Source organism: Canis lupus, chromosome 15, assembly GCF_003254725.2.
Source record: "Canis lupus dingo isolate Sandy chromosome 15, ASM325472v2, whole genome shotgun sequence".
Taxonomy (NCBI): domain Eukaryota; kingdom Metazoa; phylum Chordata; class Mammalia; order Carnivora; family Canidae; genus Canis; species Canis lupus.
The window spans coordinates 34,792,567-34,816,928 of record NC_064257.1 but is presented as its reverse complement, the minus strand read 5'-3'; the positions used below and the strand labels follow the sequence as shown (position 1 = coordinate 34,816,928).

The 24,362-nt window shown below is 45.8% G+C and overlaps 1 protein-coding gene across 6 annotated transcripts in view; it reads left to right on the top strand.

Moving 5' to 3' along the window:
• The window catches only part of TMCC3 (transmembrane and coiled-coil domain family 3), a 271,622-nt gene that overhangs the window by 100,973 nt on the left and 146,287 nt on the right, over positions 1 to 24,362 (top strand). Inside the window, exon 1 of one of the 6 annotated variants that reach the window (XM_049093930.1) lies at positions 21,594 to 22,174. The exons of the other annotated variants lie outside the window; for them this stretch is intronic. The gene's annotated coding sequence lies outside the window, so the exon portion shown is untranslated. Of the gene's footprint in view, positions 1 to 21,593; positions 22,175 to 24,362 lie in introns of those variants that run through there. 6 annotated transcript variants of the gene reach the window in all.

Here is a 24,362-nt window from a genome sequence, read left to right as displayed (position 1 = left end):
CGAGTCCCACGTTGGGCTCCCTGCATGAAGCCTGCTTCTCTCTCTGCCTGTGTCTCTGCCTCTGTCTCTCTCTCTCTGTGTCTCTCATGAATGAATAAATAAAATCTTTTTTAAAAAATGTAGTAAATACAGATTTGAAAGAATGTTTTGTAGTCCTGGGGATTTTTCCCCCCTATAAGAGCTGCAGGGTATATTTTATCAGGGTAGAGTGGTTTAAACCCAACATAAGCATACACTTAGGTTTCAAATTGACTGCTAAGAGAATCCAGAAAAGTAAGAGATAGCACATCTTTTTATATTTGTCCCATCTGGCAAGCTGGCCCCCTGGCTCTCCGAAGAGGTTTAGTTGAATAATTAATAGCACCCCAAAGAAGAGAAGCAGGCATGCCAGCAGGTATCTGGATTTTGATCTCCTTGGATTTGCCAGAGTTCCAGCCTTTTCTCTTCCCCGAAGTGTTCGTGCTCTTTCCAGTGCCCATTGCCATATGCAGAGTAACATTTAAACCTTGGCCGGGGGCTCTTCATTGTCTTTGTCCTGGAGCTCTTCATAGTTTAAACTGTTTTTTCCCCTTTCCTTCCAAAGGAGCTTTCTATGGGTAGAAGAAGCAGGATATTTGGAATCAGGCTGGGTTTGAATCCTGGCTTATCACTCAGGAAATTTTATTTCACCTCTCCCAGCCTCAATTTGATCATCTATAAATGGGGGGGATTATTATCTCTCTCCTAAGATTATTGAATTTGAAATGTTATAATATGTGCAAATCAGTGTGTACACCTGGTAGGTCATAGAAGCTTGGGAGATGCTTATGGCTTTATTAGCTCCCCTTTGCTTTATGAAATAAAGCCTAAGCCCCTTAGATTGAAACTCCAGGATCCTAGGCTCTTTGTGACGGGCCCTCTCCCCTTGTCTTCTGTCCCATCCCCATCACTGCCTGTCCAGGACTCCAGACTCTGGCCACATCACCAGGCTGCTTCTCACCTCTGTGCTTCTGCTTTATTGCCCCTTTGCCCACCTAACATTCCATTCAGTGTTTAAGCCTCAGCTCGGCAAAAGGAAGCCAGAACAAAAGCCAACATACGGATGATTATTGTGTTTTTACCAAGTCCAAGAACACACAAAATGAATCTGTGATAATAGAAGTCAGAAACTGTGGAAGGGGAAAGTGTTGACTAGAAAGAGGCATGGGGGGACAAAAATTCTTGATGTGGTTTGGAGTGGGGTGGTTTGGAGCCAATGACCAAGAAAGAATTCTTGAGACATCTTTGGTGTCAAAACATGGTTTTATTAAAGCACAGGGACAGGACCCCGGGGTGAACAGAGCTGCATTGGGCTTATGAGGAGTGGCTGATTTTATAAGGTTTTCTATCCTATGGAGGCAGGGTGATGTTAGGGCTCCAGGAAGTTGAGCCTATAGGTTTCTGGAGAGTGCTTTTCTGTTGTAAATCATTAAGACCTTGCAAACTGATGGAGACCCCTGTTCAGCAGGACTGTGATCTCTATCAGTTAACCATTTGCTTTTAACTTCTCTTGGTTCTCGGGCAGCCAGGAGTGCCTGAGGAATGTCCCACATGTGTGTGGGGAGGGGTTGTGGGGTGTTAGCATGTGCTTTACCCTCAGCTTGTCTTCTTCTCCCTCAGAATTCTAGAACCATGGAAATGTTCTGGGACTTATTTTTTTTTATTATTTTAAATATTTTATTTATTTATTTATTCATGAAAGACAGAGAGAGGCAGAGACACAGGCAGAGGGAGAAGCAGGCTCCATGCAGGGAGCCTGATGTGGGACTCAATCCCAGGACTCCAGGATCACGCCCTGGGCCAAAGGCAGGCACCAAACCACTGAGCCACCCAGGGACTCCCCACTAGGGCTTATTTTTGATGACGATTACACAAATTTATGCAATTGCCAAAATTTACTAAACTGAATATTTAACATCTATGAGTTTTGTTGTATGTCAATAATACCTTATAAAAGGAAGGAGGGGCATGAACATTGTTCCCTCCAGAAAGCTTTCCCTGCTCTGCTCAGACTGGATTTAAGCCTCCCTATAGGGTCCCTGACTTCCTGCACACATCTCTGCCATTGCACTCAACACGTAAATCTCTCCTCTTTATGTGTTTTGTACTTCATTGGTCTGCAATCTCTTGGAAAGGCCCAGACTCTTGGTATCTGTGTGACCTTGGGAAAAGCGCTTAGTCTTAACCTGTGTGTGCCTAATTTTGCTCATCTATAAATGGTGCTGCCTGGCTTTCCAGGGTGTCCTTTTGGCAACAACCAGAGGAGCCCATGGAGATGGCCATTCACCACTAGCGTCCACGTCCCTGCGCATTGCCAGTCCACCAGTCCTCAAATGCAGAAGGGGGGAAACAGCATTGTGATATGTTTTGACATTATTCCTATTTATAATCATTGTACACCTGACATTTGGAATAGTTTCTGGCCACAAATGTTTGGTGCCTTGATTAGTGTACATTAGCTCCCTGTCGTCTTGCTTCTGGTCCAGTTTCTCATTTCTTCCCTCAAAGAGGGGATCGAACTGAAAGCAGGCAGATCCTAATGGGCTCAAAGCCATGTTTGGGAAGTGAGACTCTTGGTACTCAGGCAATATGGAATTTTAAACTTCTAAAATATTAGTAACGTGGAAGAAACCTGCCCACATTCTCTAAATTTACTGAAGCCCTAGGAATTGTCAGTAAACCACAACAGTGATACTGTTATTACAGCTAACATTTGTTGAGTGCCTTACAGTATTTTTCCCGGCACAGTGCCTGGCTCATTGTAAGCATTCAGTGCACCGTTCCTGAGATCACAGCTCTTATGTAATCTCTGTATTGTTTCTGGTAAAGTTATGAGTCCTGTTCACAGATGAAGACACTGAGCCTCAGATAAAGGGACTGGCCCTAGTGCACTGTGTGTAGGAAATACTGGAGGCAGGTTGTGAATCTAGGCTGTCCTGCTCCACCTCGCAGGATCCTTCTGCCTCTTTAGTCTCCTTGGTTCCACCTCATACCTGTCCCCTCGTCAAGCCTGTTCACTTACAGTCTTAAGGTAAGACAGGATTTCTATTTTTAAACCACCCAAAGGGAGATTCTTAAATTCTGAGGCATAATCTTAGGGCTTCTGCACCACTTAGCCACAGGGAGTCAAACTCTAATTAGGCTTTGATTCTGTCCTACAGGTCCATTTAGAGGTAAAGAAAAAGTATGAATGTATTTAAACAAGTGGTTTTTTTTTAAAAAATATATATTGTATTTATTTATTTGAGAGAGAATGGGGGAAAATGGCAGAGGAAGGAAGAGGAAGAGGGGGAGAGAGAAGCTCAAGCCGACTCCCTGCTGAGCGTGGAGCCTGACTTGGGCTCAAGCTCATGATCCTGAGATCCTGAGATCACGACCTGAATGAAACCAGAGTCTGACGCTTAAACAGCTGAGCCACCTAGGTGCCCCTAAACAAGTGTTTAACATCTCTACCTTCTAACATTAGATCCTATATATATGTGTACACACACACATACACACACATACACTTACTCACATACACCCGATGAATTAGTCGGTATTGATGAGAACAAAATGCATGCGGCTCATTTTCTTCAGATTCACTAAGAGCTTTTCACGTTGATTTAGAAGATAATGCACAGTTTGAAACATTTCTAATTCTAGCGAACAACCAACCCTGAAGAAACCCTAATTTCTTGTCAGTTTGCAAATCGGTTATTAGTGTTGAACATTACTATGCAGAAAACAAAAGCCAAGCAAACCGTTTGGCCTGATTGTGGAAAGCAAGACCTTTCTCCTAATATTCTGGAGAAAAGGAGCTGGCCCAGGAGCTAGATCCTCAGGCAGAAGGAGGATTAATCATTTAGCACTTGCTGCTGTGACTCTACTGTGCTGCCTATGCCAGTAGACCCCAGACAAGCATGTAGGTTAATAATTCATGCTGGCAATGGCTTTGACCTCCCTGAGCTGCCTCCAGAAGAGCAGAGAGCACCCGACCATAGGGAGACACACCCTGGCCTAAGGTTAAACCTGTGTTTGGCTCCACTCTATGGCATTGATTATTTCCTGCTTAGATTGCTAATCCATAGTGAGGTGCTCAAACCATCTGTCCTTGGGCGCAGAAGGCCAGCTGGTGTGGGATGTGGGTTGAGTAATGGCCCTCTAACAGATTCTAAAGGGACTTCCATTGGGTGGACAGGGTCAGCCGAGCTTAGCACCTCGTGCAGCATGGGACACTTGGGATCCCTAGGAGCCCAGATGTGGATGGATCATGTCACGTTCTTGGGTCTCAGCTTCTCAGCTTTCAAAACCAGACCCATAGTCCTTGCCCTGCCCACTTTGTGGAAAGGAAGTGATAGCACTTGGTAAATGTTGACAGTTGAAAGCATATTTAAATGGAAGTTGTTTTCAAAAGGTCAAATACTGGATGATTCCACCTACTGAAACTTAGGATTATAAAATTCATAGAGACAAAGTGGTTGCCAGGGGCGGGGATGGGACTTAGTGTTTGGCGGGTACAGAGTTTCAGTGTGAAAAGATGGAGAGGGGGTGGTGATGCTTGCATTACAGTCTGAATACACTTAATGTCACTGAACAGTAGACTTCAAAATAGTCAAAATGGTAAATTTTATGTTTATTTTGCCACATTTTAATTTTATTTATTAAAAGATTTTATTTAGCTATTTGAGAGCACAAAAGTGGGATGGGAGGAGCAGAGGGAAAGGGAGAAGCAGACCCCCCATGAGCAGGGAGCCTAGGCCAGGGCTTGATCCAGGACCCTGGGGGTCATAACCTGAGCCAAAGGCAGACGCTTAACCAACTGAGCCACCCAGGCATTTCCCCCCCTCCAACCACCACATTTTTAAAAAACAAGTTTTAATGTTCTTTTTCCTGAGAGTCTTCACAAGGCAACCTTCTCAGTTCTTCCTTCTCAACCCTACAGAGACCCCCTCCTCTAAATGCACTGGTTGAATAGAGGTAGCTTGAGATTGCTCAGTCTGCGCCAAGCCCTTGCTCCACCAGGCTCCATACCAGGCTCCGTAGCAGGCATAGGATGAACAAAGATAAATGGGCAGGTGCGTCCAGTCCGGTTGGCAGGGGCTGCGATGGGCTGCCTGGGGCTGTTGTAACTGAACTCGTGGGGTTCACCGCTTGGGGTGCATGAAGTTGAGCACAACCCAAAGAACTGTTGAAGGCAAAGAACTTTTTATTCCTTGTCACAGGTGAGACAGGGAGAGAGCTCTCACAGCACATCTCTCCATGGGGTTCGTACAGGAAGCTTTTATTCAGCATATTAGGGTCAGGGGCAGGGAGCTTGCCCAGGAACTTGGATGCAATGGCTTAGGCAGTTCATGTCCGCATGCTTGCGCCTACATCGTATGGTCAAAAAATGGGAGAAAAACTCCACCCGTGGGAGATCATAGTATTATAATGAATTAAAGGTAACTTGGGACAGCTCTGGAGGGGGAGCTTCTTCAAGTCCTCAGCTCCAGTCCCTCTCAAACTGTCTTCCATGGGGGCTTTCAGGTGAGACACCTAGCTGAGCCTCTCTCTCTGTTTTTTTTGTTTTTTTTTTTAATATTATTTATTTGAGAGAGAGAGAGAGAGAGAGAGGGAGGTGGGGGCGGCAAGGGTCAGAGGGAGAGGGAGAGAGAGGGAGAAACTTAAGTCGACTCCACGCTAGGCCCCACCCGGGGCCTGGGGCTGGATCTCACCGCCCTGAGATCATGACCTGAGTGGAAACCACGAGTTGAATGTTTAACTGATGAGCCCCCACCCCCGACCCTGGGCGCCCCTGGACCTCTCCTTTTCTGGAACTCTTGGTTCTGCAAAACAAAACACATTCTTTCTCTGCTTTTGTCCCTTCCCTTGGTCCCTTGGCTGATAGCTTTCAGCCCTGTGATCTGAGTGACTCCCTCTGTATCCTAGCTGACGCTGCGGGAGGGTGGGAAGGTCTCCGGGGTCCCGGAGGATGTGCTAGCGCCAGGATTCACCAGACCAGAGGCTGGCAGTGGCCACATTTGCCTCGCAGCTCCATTTACTTGCATGCTTGTCACATTTGCTGGCACTCATCCTTCAGCTAGAGTGCACTCTTTCCCTACTTTCTCTCTGAAATCCTGATTCTTAAAGTGACAGCCCAGATGCCACCTCCCTTCTGGAAGCATTCCTTCAACCCAGCCAAAATTAATCCCTCCTCCTCCCCAACTCCCACAACCCCCTCCTTATATCTCTATTTAGCACATATTTCATTCTGTCAGGTAATACAGCCGTTTATATTCCTGCCTCTCTTGTTGGATATATATTGGGATTTTTATAGTTCCAAGTAAGAGAAACCAACTGGAGCCAGCCTTAGCATAAAAGTCATTTATCAGAGTACGGATGTCTTCCCAGACCAGGATGGTTCCCTGTCCTATTCCTGCTTCCTCTTCTCTGCTTGCCTCCCAGTCCATGTGGCAGATGGCATGCCAAGCTCCCAGGGGTGGTTTCTATGCTGCTTGGGTCTCTTGACCAATTAACTGCGGGGTTGGGGGGAGCAGGATCACGGGTGCCACTTGGGGTGGGCCAGCCCCCGTGCGTGCTGGGCAGGAGGAGCCCTTGGGCTCTCTGCAGTGATTGGCATTGCAAACCACTCAGTCCTTGCAGCTTCCTCCCTGGGCATCCCACCCGGCTCCCTGTCCCACCTCCTCCGTGGTTTTTTTCCTGCTTCTCCGGCCATTTCTTTATATTCTTCTTTGTGGAGGCTGCTGCTTTCATCCATCTCTGCTATAACTGGTATTCTCTGTGATTCCACTTACGTGTTTCCCATTTTGTTCATTTTCTTTGGATGATCTCAGTAAGTCCCATGACTTTGCTTGTTATCTCTTTGCACTCATAGTGACTGCGCAGACCTGAGTGCCTGACTCATATAATCTCGTGTCTAGTGGTCATCTCCATGACCTGTCCCACTGTGCACAAAAAGAGCCTGCGTGCACCATCTGCCTGTCACCTCTCCATGACACCCTCGTTCACCTGACCCACCTGTGTTTTCTGTCTCTGTGCTTGGTATGACCATCCACCTCCTTGTTGTATCTGGGAGTCACCTTAACATCTTCCTGTTCTATTCTGTATAAATCCAGTCTGTCACCAACCCCTTTCTGTTTACCTCCTAAATAGCTCTCATGTCATGGCCTTAATTCAGGCCTCATAATTTCTTACTATCTTGTAACTGACTTCCTTGTGCTGCCTTGCAATTTGCTTCCCAACACGCAACCCAAGTGATTTTTCTTTTTTTTTTTAACGTTTTTCTTCTTTTTTAAAAAAGATTTTATTCATTTGAGGGAGAGAGAACACACAAGTAGTGGGGAGGGGTGGAGGGAGAGGGAGAAGTAGACTCCTCTTTGAGCACGGAGCCTGACACGGGGCTCCATCCCAGGACCCCAAGATCAAGACCTGTGCCAAAACCAAGAGATGGATGCTCAACTGACTATGTCACCCAAGTGCCCTTACAGACTACTTCTTAAATTACAAAAGGGGAAAGATTTCTACCTCTGTGGTGTCCATTTAAAAAGCTGCCACTGAGTATAAGAATTAAGGAATAACACTGTGTCAGCCATACCAGGTATCTAGAAGCCTGCTACTACCTCAAACCAAAAAAGACCTGAAGGTTCTGACAGTGTAGTTGGACATGCCCTAAGGTAAACCACATTAAATCAGTATTTCATGTTGAAATTTCTTGGATCTAAGGTGGAGATTGGAAGATGCTTATCTGTCTGCATAGTTAGCAGAGCACCAACCCTGAACTGACTAACTTGCCTATATCCTGTAGGCTTTGATGAGGTGGCTGAAATGGAACTTGGTCTGGGACAGGGAAATGTTGGTGAGAAAGAAGATGGGGAACGTATGTTGAGTAAACAACCAGCCACCTCTGCCACAGTCCTTATTTGTTGCCCCGGGATGATCAATATTTCATGCTGTTCCCCACAAGACCGCTTATTTCTTAGTGTCTGCCCAGCGGCACTAATCACAGAGAATTCTTCTATCTTCATGGCCGCACTTACCCAAGGTTCAAACTTTCAAGTACAGTCTCCTGTCTTGGACTATTCTATTAGGAATATTTGGTTTCAGATAACAGAAAAATTAAAGAACAATGATTTAAACAAATAAGGAATGTATTTTCCCCCCACATACTATGAAATGTAGGGGTAGGCAGTTCATCCTCGTGGTGAGAATGTGGCAGCAGCAGTGCCAGCCATCCTGTCTACATTCAAGGGGAGAAGAAAGGTAGGAAAGAAATTCCTTTCGCCAACTCTGTCTCCTTGTATTAGGAACCAGAAACAGACTTTTCCTTAGGTTTTTTTCACCAGAACCACAATACATGGCCATCTGTGACTTCAAGGGAAGCTGAGAAAGAATATATTTAGCAGGGCATGTTAAAGTACTGAACAGAATTGGGGTTATGTTAACAAGGAAAAAAAGGAATGAGGATTAGTGTGTTCACACCTAACAGAGTCTGGCATATATGGCATCAGATGTGTTTCTATTACCATAGTGAATACATCACATTTACTGTTGTTGAAACCCCTTTAGAGTTGTTCTTTCATCTTTTGAAATTCAAGTGTGTTCTGATACTTTGGCAAAGTCCTTTCTGCAGAATGCAGTTTTACATTGGAGTACCCTGACTTTGGGCAAAAAAATCAAGTTAGGACCAGGGCCAGGGTTAGGTTTAAAAACAAAAAAAGTGGGCAAAGGCATTGGTTGGGCTACATGCTTTCTGGAAGCTGCACTCCCAAATTCTATTAGTTTTTCTACTATCAAGCTACTTAATCAGAGATTCATAATATGTATGCAAATCTTGTTAATCTTCTGTCGATAATAAGTGCGTCTGGATGTTCCATACTTGACATAGGAGTATTAGAATGACTCAGTGTGTGCATGGGGATTTCATTCATATCTTTACTGCTTGTATCAGTAATTCTTCACAACCAAATGGTTTGTTGTGATATATAAATTTGTTGGAATTAAGCTTGAACAGCTCATAAATAGTATAATTAATTTTTGTTACACTTCAGTTCCAATTGCTAATTGATTTAAACCCAGTGTTGCATATTCTCTCCATTCTTCATTTATTTCCTGGGTCACAACACTCACACCGTTGTGTACGTGTCACTACGACTGTACCACCTGGTTGGACAGTGTCATGGAGCACGAATTCCTGTCCTCTCCAAGGACCTTCTAGTTGGACTAAGAATCAAATTGATATCAGACGAACAGGAGAAAATAAAATTTAATAGTGTATATACAGGGAACCTACACCAGCATGGAAATTCCAAAGACAAGCCAAATGAGGTCTCTGTGTCATCCTGAACTAAAGAGTAGGGGGTTTGGGGACCTGGGACTTCAGAGGGAAGGGGTGCACTTCATAGCGCAGTGAGAGCAGTTGTTCAGTAATTAGATGTTTGTCCTGCTGTATGGATGGGTCACCCAAATAAGATTTATCTCTACTATTGACCCTTATTCTGGGAAAGACCCTAATTTAGATTCTTCTGGGTAGTTCAGGGAGGGGCAGAAGTTTTCTTGAGCCCATAGGGTTTCAGTTACCTTTAGCTCAGAATAATATTCATGCCAGAGTGGCCCTACGTGGGGCAGCCTGCCCTTGGCCCCTGCAACAGAAACCATATCTGTCTTGTTTATCATCCACTTAGCAGAGTGTTTAGCCCATATAGGTACCCGGGAAACAGTGAAACAGTGGTTGAATGATTGAATGACCAAATGACTCCTGACAATAATCAGGAACAAAGTCCCAACTGGCCTGCTAGTTCCTGTGTGCCAATCAGTGTTCGTTCTATCTATCTATCTATCTCTCTATCTATCATCTACCTACCTACCTACCTACAAGAAGGCTCCATGCCCAGCATGGAGCCCAGTGTGGGGCTTGAAATCATGACTCTGAGATCAAGACCTGAGCTGAGATCAAGTGTTGGACACTTAACTGACTGAGCTACCCTAGCACCCTCAACTGATTTATTTTTTAATTAAATTTTTTTTTGAGAGTGAGAGAGTGCAGGGACAGGAGGGGCAGAGGGAAGGGGAAAGAGAGAATCTTATGGCGGCTCCATTCCAGGATCCTGAGATCATGACCTGAGCTGAAAACAAGAGTCAGACAATTAACAGACTGAGCCATCCAGGTGCCCCCAATGTTTCATGTAAAATTTTTATTTATTTATTTATTCATGAGAGAGAGAGAGAGAGAGGCAGAGACACAGGCAGAGGGAGAAGCAGGCTCCATGCAGGGAGCCCGACGTGGGACTCGATCCCAGGACTCCAGGATCATGCCCTGGGTGGAACACAGGCGCTAAACCCTCTGAGCCACTCAGGGATCCCAATTTACTATTTTCAAATGAAAAGTTCTTAGTTCTGAAATGCATCTGGGCCCAAGGTTTTAAATGCGGGGTTGTTGCTGTGTACTGTGTACCAGCATCGTCCTCATCAGCCACCCTGAGCCTGAATGAACGAATGGATTATGGTCTCTGCCCTAAAGGGACCCCCAGAACACTGGGGGGACCAATGTCAGCCCCTTGTCATGGGCCAGGTCGGAGGCAGCCTGGGGTCCACAGAGTGCTCAGGATGGCTCTGAACTCTGTAGGGTGGGGAAGGGCTATAGGGTGAAGGAAACGTCTCAGAGGGGATGCCTGAGGTGAGACTGGAAGAACCAGCACCTCCTTTCGTCAGGCATAGTGCTGGGGACTGAGGATTCAGTGGCGAGCAAAGCCAGCCTTGTCACTGCCCAGAGGCCCCCTGCGTGTTGCAGAAGGCAGCAGCCACCGCCCAATAAATTGATTGCTGATGTGATGAGGCATGTCTGGGAGCCGTGGGAACCCATAAGAAGGAGCCAACTTTGTGTCTGGGGCCAGGGGAAGTCTGCCTGCCCTCGTTTTATGGAGACAGAGCCGGAGAAGCAATGAGTAGGAATAAGGCAAGTGACGAGGCTGCCAGTGCTTGGGACAGGTAGACAGGTAGGGCAGGTAGAGGAAAGTGCATGGTGAGGCCCAGGAAGCTGGAAAAGGCCTGTCTCTTTCAAAAAAAATGGAGACAAGTCAGCATGGCTGGAGGAGAGAGCCAGCAAACTGGTGGTGAGGGAGAAGAGGGGGGATTGAGGGCAAGGCCAGATTACCCAAAGGCAGGAGGCCCCTCGTCTGGTGGCTCAGTGGCTCAGCGTGAACGATCTGGCTTGTGGTGGTGGTTCCACCATTATTGTGAGTAGCACTGTCTCTCACTTGCCAAACACCCTGATTTTGACCATTAAAGTATGTAGTCTACTCCACCTAGAAGCCAACATAGGAACTGAGCATTTGTCCTTAGGGGAGTGGGAATCCTTTGAAACATTTTAAATGGTACACATTAAAAAAAAAATTATTTGGGGTGATTTGAGCCACTTGGCTTTGCACAATAAAAAAGATTTTTTTTTTTGTTGCGGCGCCTGGCTGGCTCAGTCAGTGGAACGTGCAACTCTTGATCTTGAGGTCATGAGTTGGGCCCCGTGTTGGGTGTAGAGCTTACTAAAAAAAAAAAAAAAAAAAAAAAAAAAAAAAAAAAAAAAAAAAAAAGCTATTTTTAGCTGTTACTCTGCTGATCATTCTACTGATCTCAAGGGTTGCTGGAATAGGTATCAGACCTGGGAAAATAAACTAGAGTGCTGGTCAGCAGACTGCCTTTTGCTGCCATAGGACAGCAGATTTATTTGCTTGTCTTGGTGAACACGTGCACATAGAAATAGCACCAGTATCTGATGCTCCTTGTGAAATGAAAATGTTCTCTTTCCTTAGTTGACCCCTCAGGACATCCTGTGTTGTCCAGATCACCCTCAGAAACAATTATATGTCTGTCTTTGAAAATGCAGGAAGGGTGGTGGCCTTCGCTTTGCTTTCTCCCCAAGTCCGGGGCCTGTGCGTGTTTGCCCGTGTGGAGGCCCATCCAGGCGCCTCCCTTTCCCGCTGGGATTTTTTTGTTGTTGTTGGTCAGAGCTAGCAGTTGGCAGACACTTACTTATCAGTCTCATGCTTTGAGCCAAGAAAAGACAGGAGAATTCAGGAAAGCCCGAGATGCATGTTTTACATTTTGTGTGGGATGCTCTCGGTGCCTCAGAGAGACACAGATTCACCCCTTTGGGAATTCCTTTACTCTGAGTTCTTATTTCTGTCACATTTTGCTCTCTCCTGTCTGCTGCTGGGTAGGTGGAAAGATAAAAGCTCCGTGACAGCTGGTGATCCCCTTCAGGCATCACAGGGGGATGGAGTTTATGGAGGTTTAGCCAGAAGCAGCAGATCATGTCTCTGTGATCAGAAGGTCTTGGAGCTGCTGGAAAGGCTTCCGTGCGGACTGGTATCCTCAGCCCCATGGAAGCAGGGCCAGTGGGGCCGGTGGGGCAGTCGGAGCTGGGCAGAGGGTGACTGCTCCCCTGGGGCCAGCTGCTGGGGTGCCCTGGCCGCAGGCCGGCTCTTCCTTCAGTCTGGTAAGCCAGGAAGCGGCACCCGGAGAGAATGAGTGAGTCATGTCTTGGGGGCCGATGCCCATAAACGTGTACATACACAACATACACACGTACATACAGCATTAGAATCCCAAAATGCATGACTTCACCCTCAAGTCAGATACTTCAGACCTTGCCCAAAGATAAGCTAAGTTACAATTTGAAACCCTAAAAAAAGGCTTTTTTTGGGGGGGGTGGTTATCAATCCCCTTCCCCCATGGACATTCCATCTAGGGCAAACTCCACAAGTAGTCAGACTATGAGAACACAGTGTCTTAGATTGCCTCTCCCACAGCCCCTTGGGGCACACTTGTGTACTCCCTAGTAAGGTTTTCACCTTGGGATCCCTGGCCATGCGCCAGGAGTCCAAGAGCCCCACTAATTTGGGGTGTGTATGCATGTGTGTGTTTCCCCGCAGAAAGGATCCACAGCTTTCAGGAGACCATCACACACACGTGGACATCCACAGCTGGCTCATAGTTTGACACCCTTCAACATGATATTTTTGAATACTTGTGTAGCGTATACTTAAAGGGATGACATGAGGAGCACCCAGTTGGTAGGGCATGAGACTCTTTGATATCAGAGTTGTGAGTTCAAGCCCCATGTTAGGTGTAGAGATTAGTTATAACAAATAAGATGTTTTAAAGGGATGACACGAGAAGATGACACTCGGCTTTTCCATTGTTGTCCCGTGAAACTCAACTCCTACTCATGTCTCTTGATTGGTATGACAAAAGCCCTGCAGAGATACCCAGATCCATCATCACCCCCACTCCCCATTTCCTTCTCTGGTGCTGAAACAGTTCTCAATTAGACAAGAAATTATTCCTGCAAAAGAGGGGTATTTGTATTAATGAAGGTTGAGGTAGTGGGGCAGAGCTTGAAGGAACGGGCTTCTGGAGTTGGATTTGTTGACCAAAGCCATATTCTTCAGGGACATCTCCAGATGGTGTTGTTCCTAAAAGCATAATGTAAATGCTTTCAGTGTTCCCCGCAGAGGAATAGCATTGCACTTTATTAGCCAAGAGGGAGCAAACTTTGCATTCTAGGATAAGACTCAGGCTGTTTTTGATGCAGCCACGCACACCTCCACTTGGCAAACTCAAGCCAGCACAGCGTGTGGGGGCTCCAGTTCTATCCCCTCCCTTGCGGGACTCTGTTTCCGTCTGTGCCTGATCTGCCATGGGCTTTTGAACCCAGGCTGGCTTGAATTGGACATTCAATGCAGCGTTACTCTAGAGATCTGGCTCCAGTTCCTTTTTCTCCTTGCATTTTGCAGAGGAGATGTTGGCACGCTCCCTGCCTTTTCTATCTGATTTTGGCCTGTTCCTGTTTACTGCGCTTTCAATAATAACCTATCTCAGGGGGGCTGACTTTTATAAGAAAATAATACAGGACAATAACAACTAAGCAAGAGTTGTACCTTTTGATTTAGTTTTCTTTGAAATCTCAGACTGTTCTCATTAAGGGCTGTGCCTATGAGAGGCTCTTCTTTCACATTGTGTCCTTTGATAATATTTAGACTTTCCATGAATGTGTATGGTTTTTATGGTTGGCCTGTTATGAATGTAATTAAAAGAGCACTCAGAACACCTGGTTCTCAACATTGGCTCCAGCACTTGGATCCGTATGTGTGATGGAGACAGAGTCTCCTAGTCTGGGGTGGACAAACTGCAATGGACCGGGTAGTAAGTACTTTAGGCTTTGTGGCCATGTGGTCTGTACTTCCCACTCTGTGGCTGTCAGTCAGGGTTTGCTTCTGGGGGTGAGGTGGGGATTTACTCAAAGCGACCAGTAGCTAGTTTTCTGGGGTTATGGCAGTGTTCTGTGCCTTGTGAAGGGTCTGGGTTACACAAGCACATTTGTCAAAATTGATTCAAGGTATATTTAAGATCTGAACATTTGTGTATAAATTATACTTCAATAAAAATAAAAGGAACAAATGTTGCATAACAACCACCACATTTCAGGGCATGATAGACAATAAGCTTTATTTCTCCTTCACACGTCTGCAGGTCAGCCAGGGCTGCTCTGCCCCATACGTGCCTATTTTGGGCTCCACGCGGGCTAGGGTAGCCCTCTGGCAATGGCAGAAACACAAGACAGCCAAGTGGACAGTGCATGTGCCTTTCAATCCCCCACTTGTTACGTTGCTTGAACACAGCCTGACTGCAAGTGTCTACATATCCTAATTTAAGAAAATGTGACTGAAATGCAAAAAGGCTGCATCCCTTATGTATGAAACCTGCCAAATCTCAATTTCTGAAAGGACTGCAAATGTTGCAAGACAGCAGGACATACACTTAGGAAATAATAGAAGAGTAAAACAGGACTGAAAGTAAGCAAGTGCCAAAACATGTCTCCAGATAAAAATAAGTTTCTGGCAGATCAGAAAGGGCAAGTCCACTGTTGTCCCTGCAACGGTGATGACACCTGGGACGGTGCTTCCTCTGACCATCCGTCAGTTTAGTGATGCTTTCACTCTGCTCAGGCACCCACGTCTCTCTGAGTGAACGCCTCCTGTCCATGGCTTCCACAGCCCCCTTTTGCTGTAGTCTGACCTCTTTCTCTCTGGAACTCGAGACCCTCATTTCCATCTGTCTGCTGTGTCTCTTAGATACCTCTGAGCCTGAACTCATGAACTGATCCTTCATGTTCCTATTTCAGTGCATCAGAACCATTATCAGGCCAGGTGCCCAAACCAGGCATGTTGGAGCCATCCCAAACTCTTCACTCTCTTTCATCCCCAAATCCAAGCATTGGTTCTATCTGATCGACACTTTCCACTAAACATTTCACAAATTCTTCATGTTTCCATGGTCCTGTTTCACTGTCTTGTCATGACCCACCTGGATACTGGTCTCTTGGCATTGAGCCTCACCTGTACTGACCCTTCCTCACTGAGCTTGCCACTGTCTCCCACACATGTGTGTGCACACACGAGCATGCTTAGCAGCAGTGGCATCAGAAAAGAGCTGCTGGGGTCTTGAATGGGAAGAAGGCCTCACTTTTTATTATGTATCTTTTTTAGTGTTAGCCTGCCTTACCATAAGTATATGTCTTTTCATTTTGGAATACAATAATTATAAAAAGAAACGTTAGAAGAATTTGGTGGCTGGACCTTATGACCCACTGGAGACAGAGAATGAAGTAGAAGGAAGAATCAGAGGATTTTGAAGCCTGAACTATTGGGAGGTGGTAGTGTTTTTGGAGTTAACCAGCATGTTGATATTCTGTAACTATAAATCATCTCCCAGCTCATGGATCATAAGCTTCACCAGGCAGCATAGAGCTGCTCAGATTCTGAAATCCCATGGCTTCTCCAGAGCAGCCCTCAGTTGCATCCAGCATAATCAATAAAAGCTGGTACAGTAGAGCATTAATAGAGCTGGTGCACCAGGCTTTGGAATCATGAATCCTGACTAACATACTCATTTGGTTAATTTGAGCAAGTTACTGGACTTCTTGGAAATCTACTTCTCTCATTTGTGAAATGAGAAGTATTCTTAGCACCCTCTCCGTAACAGTATTTGGGGATTAAATGAGATATTTCATGTAAAGCTGTTACTACAGTGTCTAGTTCAGATTATACTCTTCATAAATGCTCCAATTTTAGTCACCAAGCTGTGTATAAGATACAGTTCTCTTTTTGCTTGAAAATCTCCATTGCACAGGAGGCCATATTTTTAGTGTCTGTGTCATGCTGGCAAGTCATACTGAGTTAATAGTCAACTATAATTAATCCCTCTGAGTCTTCTTTACATATTAAGCTATTCCTATTTTTCTCAGCCCTATTTCCTCACTCTACCTCTGCCCTGCCCACCCACCCCCGAATATTTTGTAGCCTTTACAATTGTTTTTATTACACTTTATCTTGGTTAGTCTTACCCTGAGAACTGATCTAGGGTGAACCTGTTGATGAGTCTTAAAAAGCATGTGTATAATAAACCTATGGATTATAAAACCAGAATGGGTTATGAAGGTATGTTATGGGGAAATCACTAACATTTCAAAGTCACACAGTTCACACCTTCAGCAAATATTAAGTTGCTACGTGTGTCAGTCACTGTTCTAAAGTGGTACAGTGAGCGAGACAGACCAAGAATCAAGGAGAATGTAAGTCAACAAGGTGACCTCAGGTGGTGGTGAGGAGATGACATGTGAGCTCTCAAGAATGGGGGACGAATGCTCCAGGTGGAGGTAAGAAGAGGGTGAAGATCCCGAGTTTGAGAGCAGGCTTGGCACTTGAAGGGAAAGACCAAAGGCTGGTGTAGAAGGAGAAGAGAAGAGAGGGGAGAGGAAGGCAGGAGATAGGAGGAGGAGAGAGCCGGGCAAGGCTGGCTCCTGGAGTGCTGGTAGGCCATAAGGAGCTGTTCTTGGCATTGTATTTCCGTTTTGGTTTTGTGGTGGGCTGAATAAAGATGCCCTCCAAATGGCTGTGTCCTGTTCTTAGAACCTTTGTAAATTATCTTACCTTCCATGGTAAAAGGGACTTGGCAGGTGTGATTAAGATCTTGAGATGGGCCGATCATCCCAGATTGCCCTGTGCCCAGTGTCATCACAAAGGTCTTAATAAAAGGAAGGCAGGAGGCTCAGAGTCAGAGACATGAGGAAGGGACCACAAGCCAAGGAGTACTCGAGAAGCTAAGAAAGTGAAGGAAACAGATTCTTCTCTGAAGCCTCCAGAGGAGCACAGCCCTACCAACACCTTGATTTTTAAGACTTCTGATCTCCAGAACTATAAGAGATTACACGTGTATTGTTTTACTCACCGAGTGGTGGTACTTTGTCACAGCAGTGATGGGAAACTAGTACAGGTTTCTAATTCCAAAATGCAATGGGAAGCTATTGAAGGGTTTTAAGTGCGTAGGTGATAGAATTATATTGATATTTTAAAGGAATGGGTTTTGGAGAGGCGCCAGGGGCAATAGGGACCCCCATTAGGAGGTGGGTAGAAATCTCAGGAGAGACGTAACAGAGGTTTGGATTAGGGTGGTGGCAGCGGCTGAAGAGGAATGAACAGATTGTGGATACGGAGCCCATAGGAATTGCTGACGGCATGGTTGTGGGGGTAATGGAAAAAAAAATCAAGGATGATGCTGAATTTGGGTTTTGGGAGTTGGATGCCACTTGTTGAAATGGGGGAAGATAGGACAAGGAATAGATTCAGGTGAGGAAGCTGTATGTTCTCCTTTGAACATGCTTAGACCTGAGATGCCCAGTAGACGTCCAGGTCTGTGTGGAATAAGCAGATGACTACATCAGTGGGAGGTCTCAGAAGAGAGATCATCTGCATGACCACTCACCCCAGACAGTGCCTGCCCTCCAGAGTTTCTCTTGTGCCGCTGTCACCCACATGCCACCTGGCTGTCTGAGCTTGACCCAAGTGTGGCATTTCAGTCCAGGTTTTTTATCTTTTGTCCTGGGATCATTTTTCATTGCCTGCTCGGTCTAAGCTGAATGAGCAATTAACAGAGGCTCAAAGAGGCCCCGTATGTTTGATTACTAAAGAGTAATGAAAAACAATTTAGATTAATTTGTGCCCCAAATGTGTACAGTTATTTAGTGCTTTTTCAGAGAGCTAAATGGATTTCGTGAATTTTAATTGATGTTTAACTTTTAATTGTGTTGGTGTGGGGTGGCCAGTTGGAACTCTGCCTGGTAAGACTGATGAGCGTATGCATATTTGCATACAGTGCACCTTTCAGGGCCCGGCAGGAAGAGGAAGTGGAAAGGAAGGGGAGGAAATGTACAGCGAGTGGATAATCTGGAAACATACGTATTCTCAGAAAAATGAAAAATTGTCAAATATTTTCCATTCATTTTAAAGATAAAGTTTGCTATTATTTCCTCTCATTGGTGGTTTTTTTTTTTTAATAGGAAATAAACTTGTATTAAAGAGAAGCCAGGTTATTTACAACGGAAAGCATTCTTTTTTGGGAGTGTGCGAGTGCTAGTGCACATGCGTGTGCGCGTGCAGGGAGGAAGGGGCAGAGGGAGAGGGAGAGAATCTCAGGCAGGCTCCCTGCTGAGTGCAGAGCCCCATGTGAGGTTCCTCTCACAGCCTTGAGATCATGACCTGAGCCGAAATCAAGAGTCGGATGCCTAACCGACTGAGCCCCCCGGGCACCCCAGCAGTGGAAAGAACTCGGAGCTGTGTATGTGTACGGTTCAGATTGTGAGCCAGACCAACAAAATACTGTTTACTGAACATGTTCTCTCTCTCTGGGAAGTACTTTGCTGAGTACTGGAGGGCGCACAGTACAGTAATTGGGATGCATTTTGGCCACCTCAACGGCTCAAGCAATCAAGAAATTTGTCATCTTACAGATGAGGTAGGGCGGCCTCTAGGCACAGCAGGTCTAGTTTCCACTCTCCTCTCTGCTCCTCCTGGCTCTGCACTGTTTTTCTTTTTTTAAAGACTTTATTTATTTATTCATGAGAGACAGACAGAAAGAGAGAGGCAGGGATATAGGCAGAGGGAGAAGCAGGCTCCACGCAGGGAGGCCGACATGGGACTCGATCCTCAGGGATCACGACCTGAGCAGAAGGCAGATGCTCAACTGCGGAGCCCCCCAGGCATCCCTGCCCTCCGGGTTCTGATGGTTTCATCATTGGTCAGGAGCGAGATGGCTGTAGGGGTTCGCATCCAGATCTCATAACATCCAAAGGAAACAGAAAAGTGGTCTCTTCCTTATGTGTCTTAAATGTGAAATAGTCTTTTTCTCGAAGCCTCTCAGCTGACTTTTCTTACATCCCATGCACCAGGACTGAGCCGCACGCCCACCTGTAAGCCAGTCACTTGCTGAGGAAATGGAATTGCCACGAATGGCTTAGACTTGTGTTTGCATTCATCTTGGCACCAGCCACACCCACTCATTTACAGACGGCCCCAGTTGCTGTCACCCGCAGCGGCCTGGGTGGGCAGTCAGTTGCAAAGCAGATAGCCTTGGCCGCAAAGCCTGAAATATTTACTCTCTGCCCTTTAGCAGGAAAAGCCCCTGATCCTTGGTTTAGACAAATCATCTGGGCAGTAAGGGTTTTGGGAGAGTCAGGTACAGCAGCCACTCTAGAGATTTTTTTTAAAGATTTTATTTAGTTATTCATGAGAGAGAGAGAGAGAGAGAGAGAGGCAGAGACACAGGCAGAGGGAGAAGCAGGCTCCATGCAGGGAGCCCTACGCGGGACTTGATCCCAGGTCTCTAGGATCAGGCCCTGGGCAGAAAGTGGCACTAAACTGCTGAGCCACCAGGGCTGCCCACAGCAGCCACTCTAAATACAAAAGAGGTATAGGGTGTGATCCTATTCCTCAAAGACATTCCTGGGGGAAGTGTTAAAGCATAAAAAGAGCTACACATGCTGGTGATGGTTTAATACTCAAATGAAAGATGTCCCATGGGTGCTTATAACTGAAAACTATCATTCCTTTTTTGAGGTTTTATTTGTTTGTTAGAGAGCACTTGTGCCTGCACATGTAGTGAGGAGGGGTAGAGGGAGAGGGAGAAGCAGACTCCCCACTGAGGAGAGAGCCTGATGCGGCACTTGATCCCTGGACCCCCCAGGATCATGACCTGAACTCAAAGCAGATGCTTAACCAACTGAACCACCTGGGCACCCCTATCATTCCTTTCAGTGTAATATTGGTAAAAAGGGGGATCCCTGGGTGGCGCAGCGGTTTGGCGCCTGCCTTTGGCCCAGGGCGCGATCCTGGAGACCCGGGATCGAATCCCACGTCGGGCTCCCGGTGCATGGAGCCTGCTTCTCCCTCTGCCTGTGTCTCTGCCTCTCTCTCTCTCTCTGTGACTATCATAAATAAATAAAAAATTAAAAAAAAAATATTGGTAAAAAGGCTTCACGACAGTTCATATGGGAAAAAAAATCAGAGGGATTTAATTGATGCTGTAATTGGCCAGTCCTGGATGCACAGAATGTGTACAACTAGGAATAAACCAGGACTGACTATGGGCAGCATCTGGGAGAAAATGATAGTTTGGATTGGAGGTAGGGTCAGGAGGTCAGTGGCCAGAGGGAGTTGTACCCAAGGGAGTGACCTGAGACTGGATTTTGAGGTGTTCAAACCATAAGGGCCAGAGCTCCTTCAAGGTGAAAAAAATTGGTTATCAGAGACAATAGATCCAGGAAGGGCTGGTGGGAAGTAGGTAGAGGTTCAAGATTAGATTCCAGGGAAGCCCAGGTGGCTCAGCGGTTTAGCCCTGCCTTCAGCCCAGGGCCTGATCCTGGAGACCTGGGATTGAGTCCCATGTCGGGCTCCCTGCATGGAGCCTGCTTCTCCCTCTGCCTGTGTCTCTGCCTCTCTCTCTGTGTGTCTCTCATAAATAAATAAATAATCTTAAAAAAAAAAAGATTAGATTCCAATCCCCTGTGAGAACTGAGGGGAATCTAGCTCTCAGGGCTCTGGGAGGAGGGCAAAGGAACAGGGCTACACTGGAGGTATACTGGGATTAGCAATGCTGTCTTTGGACTCTGCCAAAATACTCTCTGTCCACCTCTTTCTTCCTCTGTGTGTCTGGGGCAGATTACTTGACATTTCTGAGACTTGTCTTTTGGCATCTTTTCAGTGGGGATAGTAATAATGTTTCCCACAATTGCTGGGAGAATTACATGTGGTTTGTGAAATCTTAGTACAGTTCCTGAATTGAATGGTGGAGTTTCTGACGGGCACCTTAGACTCTGTTTCCAGGTGAGAAGCTGTTAGAGATGTCCTGCAGTGACTCTGAATCCTGCAGATCAGTGAATCTGATCATCCTATGATGATCTATCACTTTTTTAATTTTTTTTTTTTTTTTTTTTTTTTTTTTTTTTTTTTTTTTTTTTAGAGAGAGAGACAGAGCACGAGCTGGGATGGGCAGTGGGGAGAAGGGGCAGAGGGAGAAGGAGAAGCAGGCTCCCCACTCAGCAGGAAGTCTAATGGGGCTTGATCCCAGGACCCTGAGATCATGACCTAAGCCAAAGGCAGACAGACCCAGGGGCCCCACTTCCAGTGATTTTTTTTAAAAATTAAAAAGTGATTTTTTTTAAAAGGATATCCTGATCAGCTGAATCAATCTTGGGTGTTGGAACAAGGCATTGAGAGTTCTTAAAGGCCTCCAGATGAACCTAATGTGCAGCCGTCATTGAGAGCCTTTGTCTTACTGTGTTATCAATCTTGGTTGTCACTGGCTCAGGGCCCTCATGAAATCTGCCGGGCCCAGCTCCCCAGAGACAGCTGAGTGGGGCTGTACCTAGTGGAGACTGACCATCACCTTTGAGCTTGAGATGAACCAACAGAGAAGGAAAGCTGCTGAAAAACCCACATCTGCCTGAAAAGAATAACTGTATTGAAGAACAGGCCCCCTGATCTCTGAGCTGATCAAAGCACATCTGAAGTTGCATTCCACCTCAGGAGAGAAACAGATGAGAGCGGACACAGTCCTTGACAGGCCTTTGGGCTGAGCTGGGAAGAGTGGCTGTGTCAGCCCCGGCATCACTGTCTGCTGGAGCAGGTCACAGGCACAAGACGTCTGCCGTGAATTTGTCTGAGGAGAATCTGAGGAGAACACAGTGTGGAGGGGAGAAGATAACTTCAGGTTCAGAAGAGGAGCAAGGAATCAAGAGCTGAGTTTCCAAGAGCACCTCCTCATGCTGCTGAGATGCAAACATTGAAAGGTACTATCAGGGTTAGTAGTAGACAAGTAGCAAGTGCATGTGATGTTAGAAGGCCTGAGAAATAATTTCCACAGACACTGAGCAATTGGCACCTGTCCCCTGGGTCAAGGGCATATTCTTAAAGCTTCAAGAGAATGCCTGGTGGAAGGGGAGCAGGATGATAAAAGGAACGGAGCTCATGACTAGTGAGCAGTAGTGGAAGCAGTGAAGATGTTGCCCTAGAGCAGGATGGGAGCCCTCATAAAATAGATGAAGCTTGTAGAAGGGTGTTTGGGCCACTGAGTAGACCTTCCAGGGAAGCAGACTTTTGTTTAGTAGTGAGACATTGTTTTAGCATCAGAAATTGAGATTAAAGTAAGATTATATCTTGTGAGATGCTCTGCTCAACTCCCTGTCACTCGACATAGTCCAGCTGACATGGAGGAAGGGGTACTGGTATGAAGAGGGAGCCGGGCAGGATCCACACAAAGGGCTTCATGCTCCATTTTTTCTTTTTCCTTTTTTTAAATTTTTAAAATTTATTTATGATAGTCACAGAGAGAGAGAGAGAGAGAGAGAGAGAGAGAGAGAGAGGCAGAGACATAGGCAGAGGGAGAAGCAGGCTCCATGCACCGGGAGCCCGACGTGGGATTCCATCCCGGGTCTCCAGGATCACACCCTGGGCCAAAGGGAGGCGCCAAACCGCTGCGCCACCCAGGGATCCCCATTTTTTCTTCATCAGGCCCATATGTATTTCATATGGTGTTGGGGTAGATTGGAGGATTTTATTTTGTAAAAGGTTATCCATCCCCCCCCAATTGTGAGAAACCTGGGTTGTTATGATTCTTTTGATTTCTAGGGAAACCATGACAAATACCTGAACAACTTAATGCTACTTGTTTGCATAACCAACCAAAAATTTAAACATTTGTGTAAATAAAGGCCAGGCATTGTCACGTAGGTGGAGTGACGGAGCCTGTGAGTTTACTGCTCCTGGTCTCGTACTTTTGCAAGCATCTTTGGGCATTCTGCCTTTAAGCCTTTTACACTAGTTTATAATCAACTCAACAGATGTTTTTGGTACCTACCAAGTCTGAAGCATCATCTTGTACTTTGGCTGTTGAAAATATCCCTCCCCAAACTTCTACATATTAAAAATTAATCTCAGCATTGGCAGCATCTTCCACATTTAAAAACAGAGTCACAGGGGAGCCTGGGTGGTTCATTCGGTTAAGTGCCTGACTTCAGTTTAGGTCATGATCTCAGGGGCCCTAAGATTGGGCCCCGCATTAGGCTCCCCGCTCAGTGACAAGTCTGCTTGTCCCTCTGCCCTCTGATCCTCCCTCTGCTTGTGCCCCCCTCCAAATAAATAAATAAAATCTTTAAAAAAATAAAAACAGAGTCACAGCACAACAAATACAAACAGGGATGGCACTGGACACCTCTTGGCTGCTTCCCAAACAGGATTTCTCCCTTCCATCTTCCTAAAAGCCCCCATTTCCGGGTAGAGATCTGTGTGTTTCTGGGGAAGCTGACTGTACCTCAGTCATGAAGTGCAGCATGTGTCTTAGGCCAAGCTGACCCATCTATTATATCCCTCTTGCCATTGTGAGGTTAAAGGCAGTCGCATGGTCCAACCGGGACCAATCAGAGTATATTTCAGGATTGTCACTGAGAAGGCTGGGACAAAGACATACTTTTTTCTCACTTGACTTGAGCAAGAAATTTGTGGTTTGGGAATTGTGTAGCTATCATGCAGCTATGGTAAGGCCAGTTTCAGAATGAGCTGACACTAAGAAAAACAGGGTAAGAGATAAGAGAAAATCAGATTCTGATGACATCACCTCACTGCTCGATTATACTTTGCCTGGAGCCAGAACAACCCCTGGACTTGCCAAATATAGAAGTCTTCCTTTATATTTAAGTCAGATTGATTTAGGTCTCCCTTGACTTAGAACCAAAAGATTCCTTAGTGATCAATATGGTAGTTACTTTGGGGTGATGAAGTTACAGGTTTCATTTTATCTCTTATTTAACTATATTTGCAAAATTGTCTGTAGTTCGCATGGATGGTACTTTTATAATGAAAAAGGACAAAAAAAAAGTCTATTAAGATGTAGTCATAGCATCTGCATTGCCTGGAAGTTACTTACCTAGGAAAGGAGATGTTTACTAGGGCTAAAGCAAGACACACTTACACAGGGGTGCC